Genomic DNA, 12,312 nt, shown 5'->3' on the forward strand with positions numbered 1-12,312 from the left:
CCCCCTCTATACTTATTTTTTTTTTCCTCTCCTTGGATTTCAAATCATGATCCCCTCTGCTGCAAAGAAAACTCCACCTACTTTGAGCTCAGAGATGCTAATGTAGTCTAACACTGACACTGCAAGCTTCTCTCTCTCTCTCTCTCTCTCTCTCTCTCTCTCTCTCTCTCTCTCTCTCTCTCTCTCTCTCTCTCTCTCTCTCCCACTCTCTCTCTCTCACTCTCACTCTCTCTCTCTCTCGCTCTCGCTCAGATCCAGTCCCAAATAAATAAGGAGACACAGAAGGATGTGGGGGGGAAGAGAGGTTGCTGCCTTAGGAAGAACAATGTTGATGCTACACCACCTTCTTAATCTCTTGCCTGGTTTAATCGTTTGAGGATTAAAAGAGACGTTAACACTGGATTTCTAATCATAAAGGATGCTCAGTTCTCTCTCCTCTCCTGCTCAATCCAGAGAAAGGACTAATGTACTTTCGCACTGTTAAAGATACCTGCCTAAGAGCCAGCTTTTAGCCACTGGAGGCATGAAATGCCCACTCCTCTAGCCCCATGGAGTGCAACCTGCATTTGGATTCCACGCTTTTGTAGACTGTCACTGTAAATATAGGTGATTAAAGAGAAACAAACAGAAACACTGCCTGCTTTTTCAGCTCTATGGTTTTCTGACTTGTTCAAGCCTGTGATTTTTGGCTTCTGACAAAGAGGTAGGATTCCTTTACATGTTTCTTATTTTCATTTGTTTACATTCCTACTCGAAGAGGGTTTCACATTTTCTGTGTTTGGGAAATGGTTATCCAGAGGTTTACAGATGAGAATCGTTCCTTGTTTTTTTAATCTCTTTTGTCTTATTGTGCCTGTTTTTGAATTTGTTTTAGTTTAATTTCTTGGCTTCTTTCAGATTACAACTGAGTTAGTTGTTGCTTAAAAATGTATCCACGTATATTTGAAACTTTTTTATTCAGGTGTTCAGTACCTGACCAGTGTTTACAGTCCAGTTTGAAATTATCTCAAGAGCTGTTTTATATTCAGGCTAAAATTTAGTGCATTTCCTCACTGGAAGCTCTTGTATTACATGCAGTAACTTTGTGCATTAATCTGTATTATTGAGGTACTTGACAATTACAAAGTCATTTCAAGAAAATTGCACTCATTTAGTACCAGACATCTTTGCAACTAATTATAATATTATAGCATTCATAGTGCACAAATAATTGCATCATTTCATAAAATTTTAATACCCTAATGAATTTCTTTCGTGTGACTGTATTTCACAGAGGGCCTTAGAACAGAAATGGCACTTTAAATCACTTCAAATTGCTGTTAACAGGCAATCTTGAAATCATAGGTTCCTCTAAGCCAGTTCACTTCTCTCATGGAAATTCACTCAAGTCTGAAGTCTTTACAAGTCTGTATAAACAACAGTTAATGTTTGTTGGTTGGTTCTGATGTTTTTCTGAGCGTGGAGGTGAATCTCACAATATTGCATGCCATTCACAAGTCTCACGTCTCATCTCCATGTTAATATTTCTTGTTACTGAAATTACAAAACTTAGAAAATGAGATACATCAGCAAGACTTGGGCTGTAGGTTGTTGGTACTGTGTTGCTTCTTGAGATACAGATTTTTAAACAAACCAATCACTAAACTGCTATTGTAAATGGAATTATGAAGTGCCCCCCCCCCCCCCCCCCCCCCCCACAGATGTGGGACTACAAATGAATCCTTTGCACAGCCAAATGATGCCAGGGTGCTGACATGAGCCCTGCCCCTCTCTAAAGAGCCTACCCTCCGGGCTTGATCGGAGCCCACGGGTCAGGTGGGATCACGCAGAAGTAAGTGTGTGTGTGTGTGTGTGTGTGTATGGAGGGGGTGGACAGGCTGCAGGAGATATCCCTGCTGCCCCCTGTCACGGGGCGTGCAATCCCGCTACTTTACCCCCTGCGCTGAGTGTCGTCGGCCAGGCACCCAGAGAACCCACGTCCCCCCCGGGGGGGCTGTGAATAAACAGAGGCGATGTGGCGCGTTGCTCTAAAGACTCACTGTCAGCAGGGATATCAGAATAGATGGTGTAATATATCCGTCACAGCAGATTAAACAGCAAGAAAAGAGGAAGCACCAGACATTAGGAAAGAGCGCTCCCGCCTGTAGATTCTTGTTAAGGAGAGCACGGACCGTACTGGAAGTTGGGAGTGACAGAACCATTGAGATAATAAGACGTGGCATCTTTTCAGTTCAGCCTCCATATATATTGTAGCCACATTATTCAAGTGTTATGAATATTTCTGTCTTTTTTTTTTTTTTTGCTACTGCACCAGCACTTACGAGCCGGACTTCCTTGTAATGCAGGTACTCTTCATTTAAAAAGGTTACCTTAAAAGCCGAATCAATCTTACAAATATCTCCGTGTGCAGAGCTCTCCAAATGCCTTGCACAGGAGTCTGTGACTGCAGAAAAGGACTACTCAAAACTCAATTTCAGTAGAAAGTGTAATGAGGACTTGAGGGCGACTTGGCCGCTTGCCCAGTCGGTGGAAAGAAATCCCTACATGGTTTGAAGGAAATCAATTGACAGAGAGACAGAATTAGCTGCTTTCTCACCTGCTGAAAAGAAGATTGCTGCTGTCTTTAGCGCAGGCACACCGAAACGTGGCTGAGAAATGAGAAAGACAACACATATTTCGGCCCACGGGAGAGGAGAGGATCAAATTTCTGTGAGACAGCGAGGCAGTCAAAGATGAAAATGAGGCTGAGGAAGAGTGAACAGATGTTGATGAGTACAGGGAGCTTTTGAGACACTTAATATAGAACAGTACAATCGTCTGGAGGAATGAAAGAATGCCAGGGAACATACGAAACTACAGTAATGGGATCAGCAGAAAAAAAAAAAAATGTGGGTAGCTACACTCGTTTCAAATTAAATATTTTCCTATTTATTTTCAGGGCAGGTACCCCTTATGCCATGCAGCTTACATTTACAGAAGCAGTTGAAGTTTAAGTATCTTGTTCCATACAACAGCCACACCCTATCGGGCATTTGACCCCCCCAACTCCATACACACACTCACACACCAAAATAATATTTGTCAGGATGTTTTTGTGGAATTGATAGAGATTAGAGAGCACCTGAAACCTGTCCAGGTAAAATGGAGTCAGAGCCACGGAAAACATCCTGGCTTCTTTGACAGCCGCAAATGGAACTGTCCTTCAGACACAGAGTTCATTTCAGAGAACAACTGCTTGTTGCTCTCAATCCAGAATGTTCTGAGTGCATTGTTGTAGTCTGGAAAAGGGGCCACTGGATACTAAAAGGCTCCACAAATGTGATTTGTTCACATAAAATGTCTCCTTGCACGTCACTGAAATCACCCTTGTCACAATAGTTTTTTTTTTTTCTAAAAAAAAAAAAAAAGTATATTTGAAGTGCTTAAGTGCTATCTGCAATTTTCTTGTGTGTCAGATTTTAAAGTTTCATGGATTGTGTGAACCAGGGACAAGGATTTCAACTGCATTTTCTCTACAGAGGAGAAACTAGAGGAGTTTGTTTTCTCCACTCTAATTACAATAGCCCATGTTTAACTGGTGGCTCCAAGTATGCATTTCACATTTTAAATTTTTAAAAGTGTAAAACTCTGCTAAAAAAATAAATATAAAAATAAAACAATTTATTGGATTTCTTTTGAAGTGCCGCAGCATGTGAGCAGGATGTGAAGTTCCTAGCAGCAGAGTTCAAACTCGGCACCAGAAGGCAAGATTCAAATAAATTAGAATAAATATTTAATATCAACTCGCGAGCCACAATGAATAAATGAGAAGAATAATTTTCTTAAAAAAAAAAAAAATCACTCACAGTTGAACGGAATATCCTTGGCTAATAAATGCATACAGGGGGACAATTAACTTCTGAATGCCTTTCCAGAGCTGAGCATGGGCGCTCGGAGCGGTGTCATGCATACAGAGCCGGTGCTGTTGCCGGGTGATACGGTGAGCAGAAGAAACACATGCCCCGTGGTGTGAATGAATGCGAGTCATTACTCTCCAGCCAGAGAAGCACTTTATGTAACAACATACCAGGAGTGGAGATGCCCACGATGAAACGAGCCCGCTTGATCTTTGGCCCCGCTAGTGATTTAAGCTCAGAGTCTGAAGGAGCCCGAGCTCCGATTTTGCTGCGCTGAACCCCATTCCCTCGTGCTCCAGCTTCTGCAAACCTTTTCTTCGGGCTTGTCATCCATCAGACACCCCCCCCCCCCCATCTGGGACTTCGCCCCCCACTTTGGTACCACGTCCTCCCAAAAGGCTTGAAATGCACATCTCACCGGGTGTTACCGACATACCACGGCTCCATTCACAGCGCGCTCTGCCTTTCTACCTGTGACAAAGCACTTGCTCTCAAAGTTTCACTGAGAACTGAAGCGAATGGCATCTCAGCAGCATATTTATGCTATACAGTAGATTTCTTTTGTGCCCCGCCTCTAGCCTTGGTGATTTTGATTAGTTTATAGCACTTGATTCCACACTGCTATAATATTCACTGAAATATAATACTACGTCAATATCAATGTAATATCAATATCAATGAAATATCACTGATTTAATATCAATGCAGCATTCTGATTATTTGCTTTGGTTATTGTACTGAGAGTGTTTGTCTGCACTCTGTAGTCCATACTCATTGGACTACTGAGGACCAGACCTCAGGGTAATGTATTTGTGTTCCAGGTGCCACTGATGTAACCCTGAGTTAAAACACCTGACCTCAACAGTCCCAGTGAACGTCAAGTGGAACACAGCAGTTGGATTACATATAAGATTGTATTCAAGATATTAAATGACACACAACATGACATAGGTTAGGGTGACCTGGTTAACAAATTGCAGTAAGCAGTAGTACAAGGCATAATGTTGTGTTGGCTTGTACAGTGGATAGCTCATAAGAACAGTGAGCTTTGGAGTGGGTGGAGTGTGAGGGAGTTGTGGGTGGTGCCGCCCTGGGCAAGTCTGTTTGAGGAGGGTCAGAGTTGGATTTACTGAGACCTGAGCTGCAATATCACTTGCTACAGAAAGAGGGCACATCACTCAAAGAACCAGCCCTCATAACAGGGCTCCTTAGCAAAGCCACCAAGCTCAATCCAAACTGATATTGACACTGCAAGTCTAATTGATACAATAATATATATTCTTGGTACATGCACAAAAATGGCATAGTTCAAGGAATAATACCCAAATAGTGCATGCGTTATCCCCAGAGACAATCCTTCCCTCGAAGGTGTGAGGTTATTGCATGAGGTTATTGCCGCACATTTTATGGAAACTTCTCTGAAACAGCTCTACAACACTGACAGGCTGTAAAACGCTGTGATTTGTTGAAGCTGAAATGACAAGGCTTCACTCTCAGTAGCCATCAGGAATTATCACAGTACATTCAAGATCAAGAGCTGCCCATCCCATTACTCTGCCAGCCGGTCCCCGGTTCAGTCTGCAGAAAGATTTCATGCATTATATGTGAATTACACTTCTCTTCACTCTTATTAGAGAGGGTGGCTCTTGGCACCCCGGATTAGGCCCTGAACTGGAAAGCGTTTTTTGGCTGCCAAGTGTAGTTACTATACTTGTAGGCCCTTGGGGATGTGCAGGGGGAATATTGAAAAACTTGGCGCGAAAGAACAAAATATTGTTCTCTCTGACAGAGCTGAAGAAATAGCTAGGCGATAGCGTCCAAGTTCAGGGGCTTTGCCGAGCACTTTCAGCATATTCTATCCGCTTTCATCATGTCTTTATTTCCCCTGCTTTATTAAATAAAAAAATCTCATGCAACAGTGTGCACAGAGGGAAATGCTTTCTGCTGGAGTTTTTTTGTTCCCTTGCTCCGTATTTGGGCCTGATGGGAAGGAAAATCAGCTTTCGCATCGAGACGTGGGGGTGTTGAATGGGTCCGAAAATTAAATGAGTTGCAGTGAAGTGAATTCATTCATTATTTGATTTCCATCTCCAGACGAGAGCTCTAGAATTTCCCTGTACACCGAATACTGCACAAGTGCCACTGGCACACTGTTAGGTGCACAATAACATCGCATATCATTTTATGCAGATTTGCTCTGCTGGGGAAATGAACAGCAGGTGCTTGGCAAGCTGTAGGTAATATTTAAATCCTGCACTAAGTGTCTAATTAAGTGTAACCTTTTAGTATAGCCATCCAGTCTAGCTAACATTCTTGTGTTCCCCCGATTTACGAGCAGACAAACTGGGCAAGAAAAATGTTGTTTGTGAATACACTGTTTTCTCTGAGGTGTGAAATACACAACGCTGTATGAATGTACATTTCTTTCAGCTCTACTACAGGCAAGCAAAGAATGTAAAGATAATGCTAAATTTATGAATGATGGTCACATTCTACCTGCTAAACGGATGGCTGCGTTGACTGATGAGCTGCTGAAATTACATTTTCTTAACCTGTGACATGCCTGAATTTTAATTAAATGAATGGAAAACAGATACAAGTTCAAATAGTGAAAAACACCCGTGGCTACCTTCAAGTGTATTTAACATTCGCGTGAGTAAATTGTACATTCTTGCTAACTGTGTCAGTGCAATCCATACAACACTGTTATTTTTCTAGATCATCCATTGATTTTAATAATTGATGAAAAATAGCTCATTTTCAAAACGGAAGTGACAGATATTATGGATTCTAGTTTTTGTGTATTGTTTTGTGATTCTCTACTTGGTCAAAGATAGTTATCATATCTGCTCTCGACTGGAGGCAATCCAAGTTAAAGCCTTGTAGTTTTCATCTAATGTGAAGGCTGACTGTAGGTTTCAGCAGAAAACAAAACACTTGACTGGACAGGCATCTCTTACAACAAAGGTGGTTAAGATTTGCCACAGCTATTTTAATGGGGGCAAACCTTCTGCAGATATATAGACCGCTCTTGAAAGGAGGTGTTATATTGGTTGAACACATAGACTAGGTTTTCTATAACAATAAAAAATTACTCAAGGTCTGTATCTTTGTCTCATTCCATTTTACAACAGACCCAGCTCCATGGGGGTCGGGGGTAGGGATGGGGAGACTTTCACCTGGCATTTCAACCCATTGCAACAATTTCCGATTGACCATGCTTCCTAATGACAATTTGGCACTCTTTGTATGCCACCTGGCCTCCTTTTTTTGAAGGGGTCGGATCTGGCACTGTTTTAGAGATTCCAAGAGCAAGGCAAAGGTGCTTGATTTATATTTCTTATTACCCTGTCGATAACTGCTATTGTTTCTACCAAGATGGTGACATTGCCATATGGGACATTTTGACTGCTATGCTTGGTGTTTGGCATGTGTGTACCCGTATGCATGCGTGCGTGAATCAAGGACCAAATGTTGTCTGCCATAAAAATAAAGACTAGTGTGAGACACTGCTCTATCTTACGTTTGTCAAATCTTTCCCCACTTTTCTGCTGGGAAATGATGTGTATTATATTCAAATATCTTCCCTCTTGAAAGCCCACTGCAGATTTATTTAATCGTGAATAAAGTATCATTGTATGAAACTATTTTTATTTATGTTATGATTCTAACCATTCTCTTTTCCCTGACTGTAACCCCCGGGGCCCCAGTTATGTAAGTAGACTCATACTTCTAAGGAGCTTTGTCACACAAAGATAGATTTTTCCATTGAAAAGGAACATCTGGGCAGTTCTATAAGAATACTCTCAAAAGTGAGTTTCATTCTGATGCACAACAGGGCAAAAATTGATTGCGAATATTTTTTGAAGACCAGTCAGCCCATGGAGGGTGATTTGAGTTGCCCGTTGTAAATGCACACCATCAAAGTCAATCCAAGGTTGATCTTGCATTAGATCATGGAAACCAAAAAGCTTACAGTGCCACAAAAGATCATTGTTATTTGCAGCAATTTTTTTACACACTTTTTTTTCCTTTCAAGCACACAATAGACTAGGAGAAGTGAAGTGGGAGACTGATGTGCAAAGGATTGTGGATGAACTGTAACATTGTTGCACTCTTGCTGCCTTTGTATTGGAACAATAATAACCTTAGAGGGCACTTTCATTTTGCAAGGACCTCAGAGGACAGCACAGTACCATGAAGGCTAGCTCATCCTGCCCATAAGTGACTTCCCAACTAAAAATATTCTCCATCCCCAGGCTGCTGGCCCTGTCCAATGCACCCAGCACAGTACCAGAAAAATGAAGGCAACATGTTTTGTCTGAAGCAGTGTGATTTCTCCAGAGAACAAACAACAGTGGCAGACTATAAAGAGATTACCATGATTGTTGACCCCCCCGTCACACACACTCAAACATGCAATCTATTCACCACCACACCCGACACCACCCCCCCCCCCCCCCCACTTCTCCCTCCCCTCAAGAGGCCCAAGAGTAATGGATTATAGACTTCACAGAGAGGTACACTTACAGAACAATTACTGAGACAGATTCATTTAGACCCAATTCAAAGCCCAACATGAGGCTGTGTTTCGGGCTCTGACAGAAAATTGACAGAGGGTATGTCATTTTATTTTTTTTTACTATTCTATGACTGAGAACCAAAAGTGAATTTGTCAGCGCATCAGGCGAAGATGAGAACAGTTTTTTTGTGGGGCTTGTCATTGCTTCCAAACTTTATTCAAGAAGAAAGTTCAATGTAATTACAACTGTTTTACCAATTTCTGATAATGTCACAGTTACACGTGTCTTTGTTCCCCCTGCACTCCCAGACACAAACATCATTTAAAAGGAAGGAAGTCTATTAGAACAGGAATTTAAATATTTCAAAATCCATTAGCACTGAGATCCCATTAGAGTCAGCACTGCTATGTTTGTATTATTATTTACACTTCCACTTTATCCTGGCACTTTGATTATAATAACCATTGTTGTTAGTATTATTGTTGTTCTGCATTCTACCAGCTTCTAATATGGAAAGTAGTTCTGAGCCCATGAATTGGATAGCTTATTTTCATAATTCATTTTAACATTTCAACATTTATTATTTTTTAACAAAATAATGGTTGGAGCATATGAAACGCACAGTTCACCCATTTTCTGAATAAAATGCTGGCAAAATGTAATGTTTACAAATTTCATAAAGTGCTTGCTTTCAAACTGATGTTTTCAGGGAGATTTTGTGTTTTGTGAAGTTAAAATATTTAATTTCGTCTTTATGTCTAGTATCTATGTTTTGAAAAAAAAAAAAAGAAATGATACTGAATGGGCAGTCAATGGGCAGTTTTTGTTGAGATGCTGTGAATCATTAATCAGAGTGCACTACTTGGACCATGTGACAGGGCGTTTTGCGCTCCAGTTATGACGTTCTTCCTGGTCCGTTCACATTGCACTGTTGACAGAGTTTTACCACTTTCGATACTCTGTAAAATGCAGCAAGATTGGTAAAAGACAGCATGGAGTAAAATGCTGCTGAATGCAGCTATTGATTTTAAGAGCCTATTCGCACCAAGAGGTGGAGTAATGCACGTATTTTGCCAGACATAATGGTGGTGTGAAAAGGGGTTTTACTATTCTATTCCCAGTGATCCTGAGTGCACTCCATTCTTGCTTAGTGTTCGGTCCCAATCCTGTATTGTTCTATTACATTTTCACACTTACAACACGGAAGAGCACCACAAAAATCCTCTACAAAAGCCTGTGTTTTAAAAAAAGAAGAACCAAGAACCATGTTATAAGTAGACTATGTGAGGCAACCCATCATTATGTATGGAAAAAATAATGCCTCACCTAGGACTCCATCATTCTGTCTCAGCTAAATAATGCAATAACTCTTATTGGCCCTCCAAGACTTCATCCACAGCCTGCTTCCGTTGGGATATTCCCGCTAATAATTAATGGAATCTAAGCAATGTTTGGGTATTATGGAACTGCTCGTGAACAGAGACTGCCATTTTGAGTAACTCACCATCATTTTGAGTCGTTCCCCCACCCACCCCATACACACACACACTGCTCACTGACAAATAACTTTTTAATGAGCTTGATTATACATACATTTTTAGAACAGAACATAGAGGGAATATTGCGGTTCAAGATGGAAAAACAATGCATCGTAACACCCCGGCTATGGTATGTAAGACAAAGTTTTTTGCAAGTTGATCAGTAAGCAGAATACTGGATTGCTTGTTTTGTTGAAGTGCACAGAGTAGCAAAGTTGTTAGAAAGTGGCTATGTGGTGTGGTGGTTACCAATCGGAATATCAATAATGAGGTTGTTTGTCTGAATCCCGGGTAGGGCCTTGCTGCAAGCTACGTGTAATATCCAACTCCATGAGCACCTCATATTTAAAAACAGAAGGCATATAAGTCTACTGAGTAAATAAGTGATGTTACCAGAATTTATTAGCTATCTATATCTTTTAAGGAAAAGCATTTCCATATATCCATAATTTATGCTCTATACATCACTCAAAGTGGGTATTACACAAAACATGTTACTTGAATTACCCTCAGTGTATACATGTATGTCATCATATACTTTTAAAGGCTGCATGATGAAAAATTGTGGGGATGCAGTTTTTATGCTGCACTCTGGGTAGGTAGTTATTAATTTATTTGGGTGTAAGCTTACTTCCATTTTGTTATTTTGGAAATGATTGAAAGTACTCCTACAAGTCTAGTTGTGCTTGACCTCTTGATGTTACTTGTGATAGATTCATGATGTACAGGCAAATTGCTTTTGCGGACAAGCTGTTTAAAGCACGCGTCCCCGAATGTTTTGATTTGAAAAGCTTAATTTGGGTTGAGACTCTCGCTTTGTAATAAGATATGAAATTAAGGAACAAGAGCCTCAGACTCCAATTAGACACGCTTGGAGCATTCCTCAGAGAAATGATTATGGTGAATAAGGGATTTTCACTGACACAGTGTAAAGCAATCAGATCACCCTCTGAGAATAATGTGAGATTCAACAAAACCCTTAAACATTGCACTAGGTTTGAATGTGAAAAGAGACAAATACACGGCATACAGATGTCATCGTTTAATAACTGCCAACACTATGTAAAACACTTAAAACATGAGGCTGTTATGCTTGAGGCTTAAACATCTGTGTGCGAACAAATTTACAACAAACTCTTTTTACAAGCTTGTTTTTTGCACTACAATTAAAAAGTTTATTGATAGGGTCACTTCAAAATAGCTTTTAAATATTATAACTTCTAAACCTACACTAAATTTTAAACAGCTAGTTTGCTGCCCATTTGGCTTTATTAACTGTCAGAATGGTAGTGCTCTTCAAATTTTGAGATATGTGAGCACTTCCAGCTTTTCATGGTTAACTTCAACATCCTTCCTGCTGTAATGTTCTCCTAGCCATCTAGGGCTGGCTAACTTAGCTAACTATCTAGCTAGCCAGCAAAGTTTATCATGTAGCTACTGTTTGCTAGTTAACAGATGAAATGAATCACAAATGTTTTCCGATCATTTGCCTCCTCTTTTTTTCTGATTTCTCTGTGTGCTAGCCAGTTTGGACCTTTTCATAACACATCAATGATTTGTCTTCTTTCCATAACTGTCTCTTTCACCATCTCTCTCATCATTCGCTGCGATGTATGTATTTCTGCCCACCACCAAGTGGGAACAACGTACTGTCACTCACAGCCTATGGGCTCAGGGACAGTTCAGGGTTATTTGCCCATAAGTGCAGATCTGCGTTAAGATTTTACAAACTCCATTCCTAACCTTAACCATTATAAGGTGAATACACTCAAACACAAACACCCAACCACACACACACACACAGACATTTACCCAAAGTGGGGCACAACCTCGTTATTAAAAATAATAAAAATAAAATAACAGATACAGTGACACATGCTGGGCTGGTGATGGACGGTGCCCTAAGCAACTGCCTACATGGTTCACAGCAAGGGCCAGCCTTGTGCATTTTAGACAGCAGCAGATTTTAGGCTACACTACTATTCATAAACACAAATGAAATTAGCTAAGACTCCCTGCATTAATTCTTACAATTGAATACACTTGATTGCTTACAGTGAGGGGAGGAATGGTAGTGACGCATTCACGGACAAAGATGCCTTGTGGTATTGGGCCAGGTTAATCCAGGTCTCTGAAATACAAGAAACGACCCATATAATCTAGGGTCACCAAATGCGCAAAGAAAAACATTTTAGCATTTATCTAAGACGGACAGACCCAAAAGGTTTCTCAGACAGGTGTTCTGTTCCAGCTCAGTAGCCTTGCTGTTCTTGTATCCAAGCCTTTAAAACATTTAATAGAGAAACAGATATTGAGCCCCGCTGCTGAAGATAAGCACTTAAGTGAGACTTGAAA

The 12,312-nt window shown here is 40.6% G+C and overlaps 1 protein-coding gene across 1 annotated transcript in view; it reads left to right on the plus strand.

Moving 5' to 3' along the window:
• Window positions 1-298: 298 nt before the first annotated feature.
• The window catches only part of sgcd (sarcoglycan, delta (dystrophin-associated glycoprotein)), a 150,486-nt gene continuing 138,472 nt past the window's right edge, over window positions 299-12,312 (plus strand). Inside the window, exon 1 of the mRNA XM_036524608.1 lies at window positions 299-703. The gene's annotated coding sequence lies outside the window, so the exon portion shown is untranslated. The remainder of the gene's footprint in view (window positions 704-12,312) is intronic.

Source organism: Megalops cyprinoides, chromosome 3, assembly GCF_013368585.1.
Source record: "Megalops cyprinoides isolate fMegCyp1 chromosome 3, fMegCyp1.pri, whole genome shotgun sequence".
Lineage (NCBI taxonomy): Eukaryota > Metazoa > Chordata > Actinopteri > Elopiformes > Megalopidae > Megalops > Megalops cyprinoides.